General features: G+C 47.5%; 2 pseudogenes; both read right to left on the bottom strand.

Moving 5' to 3' along the window:
• Nucleotides 1–294: 294 nt before the first annotated feature.
• Nucleotides 295–1828, bottom strand: LOC123047654 (berberine bridge enzyme-like Cyn d 4; annotated as a pseudogene).
• Nucleotides 1829–7840: 6012 nt separating this feature from the next.
• Nucleotides 7841–12417, bottom strand: LOC123043048 (tau-cadinol synthase-like; annotated as a pseudogene).
• Between the last annotated feature and the right edge of the window lie 6891 nt (nucleotides 12418–19308).

The following is a 19308-nucleotide window of genomic DNA, read 5'->3' as shown; positions in this document are numbered from 1 at the left end:
AGGGTATGTAGATGCACTCCTCTCTCTCGTTGCTAGATGAACTCATAGATTGATCTCGGTGAAGCGTAGAAAAATTTTATTTTCTACTTTAGTGATCTAAACACTTTTATATTTCTTTACAAAGGTACTTCCTCCGTTCCTAAATATAAGACCTTTTAGAGATTCACTCATTTTGCTCCGTATGTAGTCTATGATGGAATCCTCAAAAGGCTTTATATTTAGGAACGGAGGGAGTAGTAAAACGAAGGCTTGCAGTCCACAAGAATTCAAAAAGAGGAGGAAATAGGGGAACAATTAAAATGCTCCTTTTGGCAGGGGGATACTTTGCTCATTGTGGAAGTAATTGTGGGGGTCGATCTCAGCCTTGGCCTTGGTGAGCCTCTGGTAGTTACCCTTGAAGTATTTCGGCCCCCAGTTGGGACCCAGATCCAGGTCCCTGCAGTTGAAGTAGGCTCCCCTTGACATGGAATTAGAGCTCACGTACGGTGACATGAAGGCGTACATGTCCCTCACCCACTTGCTCTGCACGTTTGCCGAGTCGTCTCCCGAATCCACGGGCAGCCAGTAGTTGTACAATTGCATGCTATACAACACCCCGGCGCGGTGTGGGAACGGCGTTGCGTCGTCCTTCACGTTGCTCATCCGCCCGCCATAGGGGACCAGGATGATCTGCGCATTTGGCTGCCCAACCTGCTTGTTGAAGATCTTGGCCCACACCTCCCGCCGAATGGGCCGCCGGACGTAGTCCGTGGTCGCCTTGAAGCCATGGCTGGAGTCGATCTCGGAGGTGGTCCGCTTCGGGAGGTCCTCCACGGTGCAGTTGTTTACCTAGGCCATGGACTCGATCGAGCTGATCTCCTTGCAGTCGGAGCGCCTCAAATTCAGTCTCTCTTTCTGGCTCATCACCAGAGGCAGGAGCGTGTCGCATGTGCCGAGGAACACTGCTCGAAAGACGGCCATGTCGTTCTGGACAAGCGCCCTGATGTACAGTTCGTCCGGCAGGGCCGGCGCCACCTTCTGCCACTTGGTGACCGCGTGCACGGCGGCTCCCTGGCTGTTGGACGCCGAGACCTTGAACACCGATACCGTCGCCGGGACGGTCACGAGCCTCACCTGCCACTTCAGCACGACGCCGAAGCTCCCGCCGCCGCCGCCTCTGATGGCCCAGAAGACGTCGTCCCCCATGGTGGTCTTGTTCAGGAGCGTGCCATTGACGTCCACCAACTCTGCATCGATAATGTTATCAATGGCTAGCCCGTGCTTGCGCATCATCTTGCCGAAGCCACCGCCGCTAAAATGGCCTCCGACGCCGACGGTCGGGCACACGCCGGCTGGGAATCCCAGAAGGCTGCTCGCCTTCGATATGGCATAGTAGAGCTCGCCGAGCGTCGCGCAGGACTCCACCCACGCTGTCGACGTCTGGTTGTCGACCACCACGGCGCGTAGCTCCGATATGTCGAGCATGGCGAAGCCCTCGGTGTGCACGGACCGGTACGACAGGCCCTCATAGTCGTGCCCGCCGCTGCGCACGCGGATGGGCACCCCGTTTAGGCTGCCGCAGCGCACGGCGACCTGCACGTGGTGAGCATTCGCCGGCATCACGACATAGAGCGGCCTCTCGGTGGTGTTTGCCAGGAACTTTGGGTTCCTCATGTATTTGTGGAGCTGCGTGTTGAACAAATCCTCGCCCTGCTCGAACACCGAGATGTTAGCCTTGGTGGAAGCCAGCGGGCGACGCTTGCGAAGAAGAAGAGATCATGGAGCAGCTGCAGAACAAGAAGGTTAAGGTGAGCAGCAGTGGCGCCGCTAAGTTGAAGCGCTTGCCCATGGCCATCGTTGCTACTACTCCTCGCTCACCGTCCCCAAATAGATGGCCTATATAAAAGGCACCAATATTATTTAATGACATTAAATAGATACTAAAAAAATCAATGCTTACTAAGTTTACCCGGATATCTATTTAATATTAAGAAAATGTATGGGAGGGCATCAATTAAATAGATATTTAGATATAGCAATCCCAATGCATATCTAAACAATCCTCAGGTAATGTCTTTTATGCGAGAAAGTTTATGAGATATCTTAATTTGGTGCCAATATCCACATTTAGATTAACATATTGTTGATTTTAAGCAAGATACTGATTGCACGTCTATATTAGGTAAGACATCAATGGCATATTAGGCAGGATATTAGTTGCATGTTGATAATTCGTATTCCCTCCGTCCAGATATATAGAGCCTAACACGTATTTGGAGGTTGGCTTTGACCATGAGTTAGAGCAAAAATATAATGACATGCATGTTACATAAAACATACCGTCAAATTCGTATGCGAAACTAATTTCTGTTGGCAATAAGAGCCACGGCCAGAGCGTGCTGGCTGCGTGTGCACGCCAGGCGCGTCGGGCGCAGACCGGGTCCGTGGCTCAGGGGGTGTGTGTGTGAGCATGCGTGAGTTAAGATGGTGTGTGCGTGCATGAACGCACCCAGCGGGTGTACGTGGTGTAGACCAGGAGGTTACCGGATCGCGATGTGGGCGTGATTGCTGCGTGCTCGACGCGAGCTGCGCGCGTGCGTGCGCGAGGTGGCCGCGAGCGGAGCGGGCCGATCGGTGCGCTAGTAGGGGTGGGAGCATGTGGGTCATGCCTAGCGCAGGCCCGGCTACATAAGCCTAGGGTCGGTCATTCTAACAGTGTGGTCTAGGGCATCGAGTTCGTGCTCGTGGAAAGAAAAGCCATCTGTGCGGCAGGGCGTTTGTGCGCCCACAATCCCTGTGTCCACCTCATCTCCCTTCTTCTTCCTCCTTGGGCTGTTGCAGTGAGAAGTGAGCTGCGAGAGAGAGAGAGAGAGAGAGAGAGAGAGAGAGAGAGAGGACGAGCTAGGGCAGGCTAGGGTTTCGGGCAGAAACAACAATTGGCATCAGAGCTTCAGGTTCGAGAGCCCGCCGGTGGCTATGGCGATCGTGCCACACGGCGCAGGCACGGGCGGATCGGTGTCAATGGCGATGCCGATGCTCTCGCCGAACAAATACACGGTGTGGGCGATCAAGGCGCAGGCGATCGTCGATGCCCACACGCTGTGGGAGGCGGTGGCGTCGGTGGGCGACGCGGCGGTGAACGACAAGAAGTGCAAGACCATGTGCCATATGATCCTGTCAGGGCTGCCGGACGACGTGTTGCTACTGGTGGAGGCGAAGCTCACCGCCAGCAAGGTATGGGACTCTCTGAAAGTGAGGTACATCGGCGCGGAGCAGGTGCGGGCGGCAATGCGGGCAACGCTGCGCGGGGAGCAGGATCGCCTCAAGATCACGGACGGTGAGGCGCTGCACGCGTACGCCGGGAGGCTGGCTGGGATGACGGCGCAGTTCACGAACCTCGGCGAGATGCTGGGCGACACGGAGATCATGAAGAAGCTTATGGATACGGTGCCCGATCGTCTCTTCCCTGTCGTCACCAGCATCGAGCAATTCTGCGACCTTGACGAGATGACGTTTGACTAGGCGCTCGGGCAACTGCGCGCATTCGACGAGCGTGTTCGGCGTCGTGGACAAGACAACGGCGAGTGCGGGGGTGAGCAGCTGCTCATGACAGCGGTGCAGTAGGCAGCGCGGGATCGGCGACATGGTGGCGCGCGGGACGACAGCGACGTGCAGAGCATGGCATCGGGGAATAGCGGCAGCAGGCGCGGCCGCTGCTGTAAGTGCGGAGAGCGCATACACTTCAAGAGGGACTGCCCTCAGCTGCGGAGGGAGCCGGCGGCGGAGCGGGCATTGCTGGCGGACGCCAGCGTCGAAGGCGGCAGACTCCTCTGAGCCGTGTCTTAGGGGGTGAGTGTTGGCAATAAAAGCAACAGCCAGAGCGTGGTTGCTGCATGTGCGCGCCAAGCGTAGACCGGACCGCGCCGGGTGGGCGTGATCGTTGCGTGCTCGCCACGAGCTGCGCGCGTGCGTGTGCGAGGTGGCCGTGAGCGGAGCGGGCCGATCGGGGAGCTAGCAGGGGTGGGAGCATGTGGGTCATTCCCAGCGCAGGCCCGACTCAGTGTGGTCTAGGGCATCGAGTTCGTGCTTGAGGAAAGAAAAGCCGTCTGTGTAGTGGGGCGTTCGTGCACCAGCAATCCCTGTGTCCACCTCATCTGCCTTCTTCTCCTCCTCGGTCCGTTGCAGTGAGAAGTGAGATGCGAGAGAGAGCACGAGCTAGGGCAGGCTAGGGTTTCGGGCAGCAACAACAATTGGTGAGCAGCTGCTCATGATGGTGGCGCAGTGGGCAGCGCAAGATCGGTGACACGATGGCGCGTGGGATGATGACGACATGCGGAGCATGGCGTCGGAGAACGGCGGCAACAGGAGCGGCCGCTGCTACAAGTGCGGCGAGCGCAGACACTTCAAGAGGGACTGCCCTCAGCTGCAGAGGGGAGCCGGCGGCAGAGCGGGCGCAGCTGACGGACGACAGAGTCCTCTGAGTCGTGTCTCAGGGGGTGAGTGTTGGCAATAAGAGCCACGACCAGAGCATGGTGGCTACGTGTGCACGCCAGGCATGTCGGGCGCAGACTGGACTGCGCCGGGTCCTCGGCTCAAGGGGTGTGTGCGTGCGTGCGTGAGTTAGGCTGGTGTGTGCGTGCACGAACACACCCAGTGGCGTGCGTGGTGTAGACTCAGGTCACATGTATGCACGGATGGGCCAAGAGAATTTCAGAATTTTACTTGGGATTTGGGCCAATGACCCACTAGCAAATTCCAACAAAATCAACTATAAAATCGAGCCATTGATTCAATTAATGATTTAGTCACACACTTAATTAGGGACACAGATAATTAATAGTAGGTAATATTTCAACTGTATCTTAACTATTAGGCTGCCCGTAATGGTAGTATCAGAGGTAGTATCATGCATGCCAACTAGGCAATTTTGATGAGGTGTCATAGCATTAAATGAAGAAATAGAGGGTGGAGTATCATATCATGATACCGTATCATAATAAATGCTATGCTACTTTGTGTCATTCATGGCAATAAATAGAGTATTACATGATACTAAAATACTCCCTCCGTTCCTTAACATAAGGTGTATTATTTTTTCAAAAAGTCAAACTTCTCTAAGTTTGACCAAGTTTATAGACAAAAATATCAATATCTAGAATACCAAATCATTATCACTAGATTCATCATGGACTATATTTTTACATTTTATATATTTAGTATTATAAATCTTTATATGTTTTGCTGTAAAGTTGGTCAAACATAGACAACAGTTGACTTTTTGAAAAACTAATACACCTTATATTTAGGAACAGAGGGAGTATGATACTATGCATTAGGGAGGTAGTATCATATGCATGATATTAGTATATGATACTCCCCATTACAACCAGCCTTAAAAAGAGAGATGGAGATTGTACGCGGTATGTCCAACTCCCCATCCCTTGGTCATCCCAACGAGAAACCCATCCACTCCCACCTCCCCGCATGCACAAAAAAATCCACCTCCCTTGCCTCACATTAAAAGAAATGGAAAGAAAATAGAAACCAAGCATCGAACCGATTTGAAAATCAAGGGAAATTAAATGTTCAGACAAATAATTACGCATGCAATTAATTAAGTTTTTTCTACCGTGTCTCCTCTTAAGGCGAGTTGGAGACCGCATGTGGTACGTCCACCCCACACTCCTTGATCCCTCATACGAAAGCATCCGTCCCCACCTTCCCACACGCACAAGAAAACCCGCCTCCCTTGCCTCACACAATAAAAAAACCAAAAAAGGACCGACCTCCTCGTGACCCCCCCCCCCCCCCCCCTCGCGTTGATCCGTTGCCTACCACACCACCGGGCTGGCATTATCTAAAACAACGACATGCCTCGGGATCGATTCGGTCACCGTCGTGCATCATCAGAGGAGGGGCCCAAGGAACGCGCCTCATGGTCGATCTGACCAAGAGGCAGTTGTGGGAGAGTCTTCACCCGATCGACGTCCCTTATACCATCATCTTCCTAACCATGCATTATTTCAATCATGGGGCGAGTGTTGCATGGAACAGTCAGACAAGCACAAATGGATCAACCCAGCAACCTCCACCCAGTGAGCGCAAAGCGATCTGTACAGAATCTACATAGGTCAGTGTGACACCAATGAATGAGGTTATCTGTCAACGCTTGGAAAGTTGCCACCACGGACGACTACTTCAACGACGTCCCTCAGCAAGTACCATCACACACATCTTCTAGAAGATCACTAGCTACCTCCATCTTCCTATCCCAATCAACATTGTAATGGATTGATGTGGTCTGCAACATGTTCCACCAAAAGCTACTGATAACTGAAATATCAATATAAAATAGAACAATTGCTCAGTTATGTATTAGAACTATTTATTGTGTAATAGTATGATCCATTTTCTATTGATCGTGGTTGGAAGGAACACCATTTCTGAACAATGAGGCTAGTGATGTCAGAAGGTCCGGAAAAATAGATATTACTGCATTTTTTCCACTCATTTTTTTTCTGGGTCTGTTGAGATGTTTACATATCACATGTAGCTTTATATAGATGTTCCGAAGTTACATCACTTGGTATGATTAGCTAGAAAAGTAATATATTTAGGTAGCTAAGCTGAGGCTGTACGTGTTTCTATCCTTGTATGATATATCATTTATTCCACCTTAGGATTTAAGTTTATTTATCAAGTTTAAAAATGCACACATGAGTGCAGCATAGAAAGTACATAGGAGAGATGTGTTTTCATTGATAGAGAAAGGGAAAAATCACGCCAATTGTACAGGGGAAAGAAAGAAAATGGAAATTGAAATGAAAAACTCAAGAGAAACTATGATCTCATGATAAGATGGCGGCCACCAGTCAGCACCCATAGGAGCGCTCCTATAATATGTCGTAAGTCACACACAATTTTTGATTAGTACTAGCATGCATGCTAATGAAGGTCACATGCTCTACCTAACCTATAATACTTGGTCCATCATTCTTTTGCCTATGGTTCATGATTTCTTTTCAGTTATGCAATTTAGAAAATAAGTATGTTATTGTCCAAGTATACCATATCAGTATAGGTTATGGAGGATGGTAAAGTGATTATTAGTTCAAAAGCATAAGTCAAGCTTGATATGTTTTAATCTGTAGTTACTTAACCTCTTCTACAAAGTACTAATGTATTTTGTGATTATCAAGATTCAGTTGCATGATGTTTTCATTGACTAATTCCATACTTTGTAGGTTTGTCGTAAGCAAGGCTGCCACATAGTTGCGAAAGATGATGTCTATTGATTCCAACATGCGCCAACTATCAAGGTTGTAGGGCCTATCGGAGAAGACATTCACAAGAGGAGAGTGGGCGTGTATTATTGATTTGCATTCGCAGATCTTGCATTCTATCCGAAAGAAATCAACATACCAGTTATGTCATCTCATTAGTAATTGACTTCCTATAGACCTTTTTTTTCGCAATTACATGTTACCCGCATACATTCATGAATTGTACAAACTCCCAGATTTTGGTTAATATTAATATTGTTCCTTTAGAAAAATGGACATGTGTGTCAATACACAGTTCCACAAAGTATGAAAGCAATCATTCTTGATAACAAGGTCATGCATGTCTAATTAGTTAATTTTATTTTGTAGCTCAAATTTTTATTCATGATATACCAACGACAAAAATAACAAAGTGTGCATTTTAAAAAGGCAATAGATGTAACAGACTAGATTAAGAGTTCAATCCAGAGATGAGCCCTAAAGTATATGCATTGTAGCCCGTAGCAATGCACGGGTGTTCTACTAGTTAAAGTTGTTGTGCGCCAAGTCTAGTGCCGAGCTACCACATGCTATATGTGGTTAGAAACATTGAGCAAAAAATGGATTACATAGATAATTTTTAATTGGCTACAATTTTTCTAGAGAAACAAAATCCAATATCCAAAAAATATAATGCTCATATGTTGAAAGTTTTCTTTCGATTAAACTTATATATGTATGAAGTATAAAATACACCCAAAATATATAAGAAAATTTATTATTCATCTGTTGTGGCTAGCTAGCCAGACAAAACAGGCTTGACGAAGAGGCTCTTAATAGTTTTGTGAAGATGCTTGCTGTCTGTGTACACATCGTTCCTGTTATCATAGAACAATGATGTGCTAAGGGCCAAGCCGATAATACGCTTCAGCGCGGGGAGCAATGCATGGTTTTCAAAGCGAGCTTTGTTCAGAGTTCTCCATTCATCTTCAATCAGTTCATATATCCTTGCGATGGCAACCTCGCCTGTGACGCCATACTCATGGATGTAACACTCCACGGAGCTTGCCGCATCCCCCTTGCACTTTCGGTTCTATATATATATATATAAAGAATGTTTAGAGTAGGCATTCCAATTGGTAGTAGAAGAGCTATTTAAGTTCTTTTATACAGAATTACATGCCATCCACAACACATATTAAGTAAATTTGACTGATAATTGAACCGATAAAAATAACTGCATGGACACAAAATTGTCATAACGAAAATACAATTTTGTACAACAATATGGTAGTATGACTTTTTCTCTAATATTACTGAATTTTACTTGTTTAAATGCGAGTGAAACTTTGATTTCGTTGTACATGTGAGTCTTAATTAGTTACATTTTCAAATACTACATACCTCATATGCTGCAATGTCGTTCATGAAACGCACAATCTTTCCTGCTGCTATGACGACATTAGGGACACCGGCTACCCACTCAACTGCTCTTTTCATTATGGTATCATCCATGCTAGCCATCATACTCAAGCAAACGGTTGGCGCACCTATAGTTAAGCTAGTCACATTCACCTGATTTTTAAAGCTTGGCTTATGCTTCGTGTGACACCATTCCGCTTCTTGGAGATAACCAGTCACATGATTTTGAATCTGCACCCAACAAGCAAAAAAAAAGTTATGTACTGTGCCATCATCTCTAAATAGTTATAGCACACTACCTGATTACCCCCTCCATGCAACCATCAGTAAGTCATGCATGTAATCATAATTATATGTATTGCATTAATCTATCCATGCAATCATGCCACCTCAGCAATTCATGCAAGTTAGTATAAGTTAAATTTTTTTGCATCAATTTTTGTATAGTCATGGCTAATATAGGTGTTGGATGCTTGGATAAAATATATGTAGTTCATGCTTCACGTTTTTGTTAAAAAAGTGTCATACCGCTAACTTCAATCCAAATATTGTTCCTCCTTTTATATATCATTTTGTCACATGCTTCATATGTTTTTTTCTAGCATCAATTATATTTTTTAACAAGGTATCACAACAAAGTGCGGGCTATCATCTAGTTTATTATGATGCCGATACAAAACAGTAGCAAACAAAAGGATCAACCACATAAAAGTAATCAACCATGATATATAGTCTATTCCCCTATTGTTGAAGATACAAATAACATAAGCCATTTGATAGTTATTTAGTAACTGGCAATGTGTCCGTGCGTCGCAGCGGATCCAAAGTAGAATAATACATGTCTACAAACTTGAAAGAAACCACTCTTGTTTTCATATACATATATCACTAAAAATATATTGTGTTTCACTCAAAATATATTCCTCGGGATGTTTTAATGAGGTGAGGGAGGGATGTGGTTGGTTTCAAGATAATAAGGGGTTTTCTGTGAATTGGAGTAGAGAAGTGGGATATTGTTGCAAATTAAAAGGGCCAAAACTTACCTCATGGTCGTCAGATGCTTATCTAATGGTTAGAAATGATGGATGGCAGACACACCGTCGTCACCAACCGAGTCTTATATAGAAGTAGAGATATAAGGCAGAAAACATATATGTAGTTACCGCTTTCTTGAGGTAGGCAGTATCATAATTCACATTGACTGGCATTTCAACCTCAATATTTTCGAAGGTCCTCAACAGCTCGATATATAACTTCTTTAGGTACTCGGGTAGAAGAGAAACGCGTATCTTATCCCATCTATACGGTCATTCCACAAGAGAGGTTAGAAATGACACATTAGGTGTTCCACTAGTTGTATATTAATTCTCACTCAAAACAAGAAGTGGATAGTGACAAGCATGTGTAAGTTTATACATTAACAATTTGAGCATTGTCGAAATTGTAGTAAGTGCGAGCGACAATGATTGTGGGAAACCGAACAACTACATGTGTTATGGTACAACAATGACTTTCACAGTATTCTTACAACATGACGATGTCCGCTGGGTGGCTAATACTTATATTTTCTTTTAGCTCAATTTAGGTAAAAATGTTATTGGATGCATAGCTAGTAGTGTTTTTTAGATGAAAAAAAAGGAGATGCTTTGGAACTTTGCAATCGTTGATGGATTGATGGAAGTTTCAAAGGAAAAGCTATTCAAACCTTTGTATGGCTTCATGTAGCTTTCGACATTCCTCTATGGTGGCGCGGATATCATACGTGTCATCTAAAGTGGTAATTAGTACAATCATCTTGGTGGTGATACTTCGCTGGAGCTCAAAGCCTTTCTCATAGTACAACACATAGGCCCAAGTGTAGCTTTCCACCAAACGGTCGCGAATAAAGCTTAGATCGATGAATCCCGAAAAATGTTTCCGCCACCTGTGAATTGTATTTAGTGGAGTATTTTCAAAAATTACATGGATACTGTATGTTGTTAAATAGAAAAAGGTAGCTGTATTGAATAATCCATGAGACATATGGAGAAAATTATGTTCAGATGCATTTGCATGATACAACATTACATCCTATGTGTCATTATATGTGTGCTCATCCCAGCCTGTCCACAAAGGAAAGAAACACTAAATTAGTCTGACAAAAGAGCTAATGATAGATGATTGTGTGCATACTACCACCGAAACTCTTTTTAGTAATTTACATAGGGGTAGATGTAAAAAAACATAAAATTATAAACTACACATTTGATTTCCTGAATGGACACATATATTGAAATGGATAATTAGGAAGCTAGAAAGGTGTAAAGTTTTCGTCTTATTTTCTTAGTGGAAATAAATAGAGAGAAAATAACCTATTCTGTAATATCTTTGAGCTCCTTCAAGTGGACATGTTGTAGAAGGTTAAAATCTAATTTTGCTAGCTCCAACAAAATTTGGTTATGCCCTTCCTCTTCTTCATACTCTGAAATATATTGTAGCGCTTCCTCCCTCTTACACCGCCCTTGGAAGTGCTCTATGAATGGCGCATTTGACTTGCTTAGCTAGGGGGGCTTGCAGACTACCATTAACCGATACAAGATGTTGCCTTGCAAAACACATGACTTCTTCCAGTTTTGGCTCACCATGAATGAGAAGATGAGTTGCATTGTATAAACATAGTATTCCTTTTGGATCATTAGTTATATCCTTTCTAAAGCTCCCATCTTCACCCTTGTATTTGTTGAAAACATCTGCGAGATCAGTAAATTAACATTTATTAATTAGTACAATCTAGAGCACATGCTGTCAACTTTTTTCAGTGGTATAGCCAGTCGACTTAATCTGTGGCATTGTTTCAGGAACGCACAATCCAGTCCACAGAAACTTGACCATCAGGATAGAGCTTTGTTGAACTTTCAAAAACATAAGACACCAGTATTTGGTTAAATATTTAATTGAATGCATGAAAATAATAAGTGTAAATTCATGTTTGATAATATAACAACTCTATTGTTTTTCCAATAACTCTTTGTATAGAAGTTAATGGTTAAATTTGGAACTCTATAAGTGTCCAAAATGTCACGTCCTTCAATATGAAAAGAGCATTAGTCCAAGATTGATAACTCAACTAACTAGCCACTAAATAATTAGGCATCCTCTATCATTTGCGGGCATTATTTATTTATTTTTGACATTTTCTAGATTTGTGAAAGATGGAGCAGGTAGTTAGATACCTGGAGATACCCAATGCCCATTCTCTCTAAGTAAACGGAACCGAAGAGCGACCTCATGGAGGCTGGATGAGCTACTAAAGTCACTCTCTAGGATTTCGTTTAAAGAGTCATGGATCTGCTCCTCAAAGTGGTGATCTATTCCAAGATGTTGGAGTGTATCCACCAAGAACATTCGCGCCGTCATGCCGTTGCAAGTCTTAAATAACAGGCTGACATCCCCCTTCAGTTTTTCGGCTCGCGCCATCATCCATTCCTCCGACCTCTGCCATTCATATATATGTATATATATGTAAGCATCCATTGACTAATGAATGGAAAAGAATTGTAAGCGAAGAAAGAAGATTGCGTGCGTAGTACGTGCTTATGAGAAGTTCTAAACCCAACTACATATATTTTTATATTACCTTGGGTGGGGGTGGCTCGTATGCGATGAAAAAGTCAACCCATGACGAGGGCTCAAAGCCTAGCTGCTCCTTCGTCTCCGGGGTGGCAGCAGCATGAGACGAAGACGCCATGAGAGGTAGCTAGTTAGAGAGCTTAATTTTACTTTTGGAAGCTCCTGAATGCATGCGTGGCCTATAAATAGAAGTCGAACGAATTGTTTGGTCGTGGGTCTGTGAAAAATTAAGCCTATCATGAATATTAAATTAAAAGGTCTAGCGTTTTTTGGACTACACGAACATCGTGGAACACGTGAGAGAGCGAAAGCCTCGTGGGTGTCAATTGTCTGCCTCCCAAGATTCCCCTCGTGGGACGCGTGAGAGAGCGAAAGCCTGCTGGGTGTCAGTCGTCTTCGTCCCTAGTTTCCACTTGTGGAATGCGTGAGAGACCGAAATCCCTGCTGGGTGACAGCCATTCTGTACGTCTCTTACCCGTTCACTGCTCCATCTTGTCCTCACGTACGAGCTGCATGGCCCAGGCTCCTTTGGGAGGAATCTACAGCCACAGCACATTACTTAATCAGGCACCTCAAATGTATGTGGATGTGTCGGTCAGAGTTACCTATTACTCCCTCAGTTCCCAAATATTTTTCTTTCTACAGATTTCAACAAATGACTACATAGAAAGCAAAATGAGTGAATCCACATTCTAAAAATATGTATACATACATGTTATAGTCCATTTGAAATGTCTAGAAAGACAAATATTTGGGAATAGAGGGAGTATATAACTACCTATTCTGCATCCATCACACCACAGGACTATACCGCTCCTGTGCGCCGCCGCCGCTCTCCTCTTCGCAGCCGCCGGAGACGACGCTAGGGCAAAGCCCCCTCGGCTCGGCGGGGGTGGCCTTCTCCTTGCACACCATAGGATCAAGATCGATGCAGCGGATCCCATCTTTGTCTCCTCCGCAATGATGGCTGATAACGACGGCTAGGGTGTGGCAGCGGCCTCCATTCTACAACCGCTCAACCTCCGGTTCGACTTCAGATCGTGGTGATGCTCCTACTCTTGTTCTGCATCACGCGGGCGCCCTGGGCGGCGACCCTGGGCTTGGCGGTGGTGGTCATCTCCCGCGTCAGAGGTGGTTGCCACCCACCGACCCTGGCCTAAGGCTGAGTGGTCGGATCTCGAGATCCGTCATCTAGTCCCGGCTGCGAGTCGGGGAGACATAGTTACCGGTGAAAATCAAGCCGACGGTGGGAGATGGCGGCGCTTTGCCTCGTGACCTTGATGATAGCATCGTCGTGTAACTATTGTCGACCCACTCGTGTTGCTCCGGGGGAAACCCTAGGATCTGATGATGGGGTCATGTACCTAGGGTAGGGTCACAGACCTGATCTAAGTACCCTGCCCAAAGACACCCTTAGAAGAGGTCACCTTCCAGTCGACCAACGAGGGACTCACTCGACTGACTTGAATGACTCGACCACGAAGACTCACTCGACCACCAGAAGGTCAAGAGGCACTCTGCACTGCAACGGCCTGTAATTAAGTAGACTTTATGATAGTAAAGACACTTTATGTGGGGCGTTACCAGTAACACCCCGGACTTAACTCACCTTAAACCCTCTCCTACGTGGGCTGGCTGGGGTCCTGGCGCACTCTATATAAGCCACCCCCCTCCACAGGTAGAGAGGTTTGGCACCTTGTAACTCATATACACATAATCCACTCGACCGCCTCTGGGCTCCGAGACGTAGGGCTTTTACTTCTTCCGAGAAGGGCCTGAACTCGTACATCCCTTGTGTTTACAACCTCTCCATAGCTAGAACCTTGCCTCTCCATACCTACCCCCCACTCTACTGTCAGACTTAGAACCACGACAGTTGGCGCCCACCGTGGGGCAGGTGTTTTAGCGATTTTGTGGGGAAGTTGCGATTCTTCCGAGTACTTTCATCATGGTGACTGCTGGAGTTTTGGTCGAGGGTCGAGAGATCCGTCTCGGTGCTCTCACCTTCAACGCCGACGACTCCGCCTGGCTCCAGGAGGCTCCACTCGACGTTGATGCGCTCCCCGTCCGCGGTGCGACGCATTTTCGCGCATGTTTCCGCGGCGTTCTGCTGCGGCAACCGTCGACCCCGTATCGGTCGACATCCCCATCGACCACCTTCCCGGTCTTCCGCCAGCGCAAGCGCTCGGGCCGGTCGAGGATTCAGCGGTGGGTGAGGCACGCGGTGGCTCGCCAGATGGCCACCACCCAAGTTGCAGCAATCGAGCCCGACGAATCTCTCTACGGCCTGTTCGATCTGTCGACTGGCTCCGTAGAGACCGCATCCGAGTGCGATAGCAGTGATCCAGCGGCGGAAATCCTGATGGTCGACGGGCCCCGCAGTCCCCCTGGCTTCGCCTGTGATGGTGGAGCAGGCGACGGAGGCGACCCCGCACGAGATCACGAAGAGTACCAGCCCGAGCCACTCGACTCTCTACAAAGAGAAGAACTTCGCCGCAGGAACGTGGATGTCCTGCGTACTCCCATCGCAGGAGAAACCCCCGAGGCTCGCGCCTTGGAGGAGGCACGTTTGCCCAATTTGGCCGAACGCACTCGACTGGAGAATCTTCAGCGAGCACTCGACGAGCGTGCGCGGCAACGAGTTCCCGACACCAGTCGACGTCAACTCTTCCCGCCGACTCAGGTATATCGAACCCCAATCCAGAATTTAGCAGCTGCGACCCGTATAGCAGAGTCCATCCAGCCCTCTCAGTCGGAAGCTGGCAGAGGCTTGATGCAGATCAGGGATCTGCTCCGGGCAGCAGGAGATCAGAATTCGGCCGTGTCGCAGTCGCGCAACAGAATTCACAGTCGATCCGTCGCTGCGAATACGGTTCAGTCGGCTCACAGCCCCAGATCGCCTCCGCGGCGTGAAGGGCGCGAGAATCGACGAGACCAACATGGTGACCGACTCGACCGAGATGATAGGCGTCGAGTACCCAATTCCCCTCCGAGAGATGGGTCTTACGCTCCTCGGCAGCAAGATGACAGACGTCAGCTCAGTGCGGGGCGAAGAGTTCCAGTCGACCCCAGAGAACCAGGCTTCGACGGGCGATCCATTATCGTGCAAGGTTTGGTCGACCGGGACAGAGCCCATCGAGGTGGACTCGACAGAGATGCGCCCACAAGCAGTCGAGTGCATGTTTCTGGTCCTGAATGTTTCAGCAGAGCTATCAGAGCCGCAGTTATCCCTCCCAATTTCAGGTTGGCAACAAGAGTCAGCAAGTTCACTGGTGAGTCTAAGCCTGAAACTTGGCTTGAGGACTACCGAGTGGCAGTTCAGATTGGTGGTGGGAACGACGAGGTGGCCATGAAGCATTTGCCCCTCATGATGGAAGGTTCTGCCAGGGCATGGTCGACTCAATTACCTCCTAGCAGCATTTACACTTGGGAAGATCTGTCCCGAGTGTTCATCAGAACGTTTGAAGGAACTTGCAAGCGACCAGCTGGTCTGACAGAGTTGCAAGTCTGCGTGCAGAAGACCAATGAGACTCTCAGAGAGTATATTCAGAGATGGATCACTTTGCACCATACTGTGGAGAATGTGTCTGATCATCAGGCAGTCTGCGCCTTTAAAGATGGCGTCAAGAACAGAGAATTGAGTTTGAAGTTTGGTCGAACCGGTGACATGACCTTGAGTCGGATGATGGAGATTGCTACCAAGTACGCCAACGGCGAAGAAGAAGACCGACTCCGAAGCGGCAAGCACAAGCCGAGTCAGTCGGAAAAAGGAAACACCAGTCGGAAACAGAAGCGGAAGGCTGAACCGGCAGCTCCTGGAGAGGCTCTGGCTGTGACTCAGGGAAAGTTTAAAGGGAAACCAAAAGGATCCTGGAACCCTAAGAAGGTAAAGGATAAAGAAGGGAACGACGTAATGGATATGCCATGTCACATCCACACGAAGAAAGACGAAGAGGGGAATATCATCTACCCGAAGCACACCACTCGCCAATGTCGACTCCTGATCCAGCAGTTTCAGGGAAAACAGTCTAATAACAAGGAGAAGGAGTCGGACAAGGCCGAAGACAAGGAGGACAGTGAGGAAGGATATCCGCATATCAACTCTACTCTAATGATCTTTGCAGATGTGGAGAGCAAGAGTCGATTGAAAGTAATTAACCGTGAGGTGAACATGGTTGCCCCAGCAAAAGCAAATTATCTGAAATGGTCCCAAACACCCATCACCTTCGACCAATCTGATCACCCGACTCATATTGCCACCCCTGGGAGGCAAGCTTTGGTGGTCGATCCAGTTGTTGAAGGCACTCGACTGACAAAAGTGCTTATGGACGGTGGTAGTGGGTTGAATTTGCTATATGTAGACACACTGAAAGGAATGGGCATTCCGATGTCCCGACTGAGCACCAGTAACATGAGCTTTCATGGAGTTATACCAGGAAAGAAAGCCGAGTCACTCGGCCAAATAGCTCTGGACGTGGTGTTTGGCGATTCGAAACATTTTCGCAAAGAGAAGTTGACGTTCGAGGTCGTGGATTTTCAGAGTGCATATCATGCCATTTTGGGGAGACCAGCTTATGCACGATTCATGGCTCGACCATGTTACGTGTACCTCAAACTGAAGATGCCCGGTCCCAAAGGAGTGATCACTGTCACCGGTGATCGGAAAAAGGCAGAAGAGTGCTTCCAAAAAGGCTCAAAGATTGCTGATTCCCAGGTGACAGCGGTCGAGTTCGAAGAATACAAGCAAAACGCAGATCCGAGTGACTTGCTGCGATCCAAGAAACCTGCCACAGAGTCTGCATTTCAGTCGTCCGGTGAGACGAAGCCTGTTCACATTCACCCGACCGACCCCGATGCAGCTCCAACCCACATCTCCACAACACTCGACCCGAAATAGGAAGAAGCGCTCATCCAGTTCCTCCGTGAGAACTGGGACATTTTTGCATGGAAGCCCGCTGACATGCCAGGTGTTCCCAGGGGACTGGCTGAGCATCGCCTAAGAGTCGACTCATCTGCAAAACCAGTCAAAGAGCATCTTCAGCGGTCCGCGGTCCAGAAGAGAAAAGCCATTGGTGAGGAAGTGGCTCGACTGTTGGCGGCAGGATTTATCCGAGAGATATACCACTCCGAGTGGCTCGCTAATGTCGTCATGGTTCCTAAGAAGGACAAATCACTCCGAATGTGCATTGATTTCAAGCACATCAACCGGGCCTGCCCGAAAGATCATTTTCCTCTCCCTCGCATAGATCAAATTGTTGACTCGACCGCGGGATGCGAGAGACTGTCTTTTCTAGACACCTACTCCGGGTACCACCAGATCCGTCTGTACGGACCCGACGAGGTAAAAACAGCTTTCATCACTCCATTCGGGTGCTTCTGCTATATCACCATGCCATTCGGCCTCAAGAATGCCAGAGCCACATTTATGCGAATGATTCAGAAGTGTCTACTCACTCAAATCAGTCGGAATGTGGAAGCGTATATGGATGACATCGTCGTCAAGTCACGAAAAGGTTCCGACCTGCTCGCTGACCTCGCCGAAACATTTGCCAACCTCAGAAGGTATGATATCAGGCTCAATCCATCAAAGTGCACATTTGGAGTTCCTGGTGGCAAGTTACTCGGTTTTCTCGTTTCCGAACGAGGAATCGACGCTAATCCAGAGAAGATTGGCACTATTCTCTGAATGAAACGCCCTGTGCGAGTGCACGATGTCCAGAAGCTTACTGGATGCTTGGCCGCATTAAGTCGATTCATCTCACGACTCGGTGAAAAGGCATTGCCTCTTTACCGACTGATGAAGAAGGCAGACAAGTTCGAGTGGACTCCAGAAGCTGATGCAGCGTTTGCCGAGCTAAAAGCTCTGCTCTCCACCCAGCCGGTGCTTGCTGCTCCAATCAGCAAAGAGCCTTTGTTGCTCTATATCGCAGCCACAGGACAAGTCGTCAGTACTATGCTTACGGTCAAGCGGGAAGAAGAAGGAAAAGCTCTCAAAGTTCAGCTCCCAGTGTATTATTTGTCTGAAGTCTTGACTCCATCCAAGCAGAGATATCCTCATTATCAGAAGCTTGTGTATGGAATATACATGACCACAAAGAAGGTTGCTCATTATTTCTCTGATCACTCCATCACAGTCGTCAGCGACGCTCCACTATCAGAGATTTTGCACAATAGAGATGCAACTGGTCGAGTGGCTAAATGGGCGATTGAACTTCTTCCCCTTGATATCAAGTTTGAGGCAAAGAAAGCCATTAAGTCCCAGGCAATAGCAGATTTCCTCGCCGAGTGGATTGAACAGCAGCAGCCGATTGAAGTTCACTCGGAGCATTGGACCATGTTCTTTGATGGCTCTAAGATGTTGAATGGTTCCGGTGCTGGGGTTGTCCTGGTTTCCCCCAGAGGAGATAAGCTCATATATGTGCTCCAGATTCACTTTGATTCCTCCAACAATGAGGCAGAATATGAGGCCCTCTTATATGGGTTGCGCATGGCCTCACTCGGCGTCCGTCGCCTGATGGTCTATGGTGACTCGGATTTAGTGGTCAACCAAGTGATGAAGGAGTGGGATGTGAGAAGCCCAGCCATGACTGGATACTGCAGTGCAGTGAGGAAGCTGGAAAAGAAGTTCGAGGGGTTGGAGCTCCATCATATACCCCGACTGAAAAATCAAGCAGCTGATGATCTAGCAAAGATAGGTTCCAAGAGAGAAGCCATTCCGAGCGGTGTGTTCTTGGAGCATATACACACTCCGTCAGTCAAAGAAGATCCTTTCACCGAAGAAGCTCCACAGCCCAAGAGTGCCACAGATCCGACTGAGGTTGAAGTCCCAGCAGTAGTCGACTTGGTTATGGAGATCTTGGTGGTCATTCCCGATTGGACAATTCCATATATCGCATATATCCTGGGAAAAGAGCTCCCGGAGGATGAGGAAGAGGCTCGACAGATCGTCTGTCGATCTAAGGCCTTTACCGTAATCAAAGGACAGTTATACAGAGAAAGCGCGACTGGAGTTGGTCAGAAGTGCATAACGCCAGAA

The sequence above is a fragment of the Triticum aestivum genome, chromosome 2B (assembly GCF_018294505.1).
Source record: "Triticum aestivum cultivar Chinese Spring chromosome 2B, IWGSC CS RefSeq v2.1, whole genome shotgun sequence".
Lineage (NCBI taxonomy): Eukaryota > Viridiplantae > Streptophyta > Magnoliopsida > Poales > Poaceae > Triticum > Triticum aestivum.
This window is presented reverse-complemented; position numbering and strand designations above follow the sequence as displayed.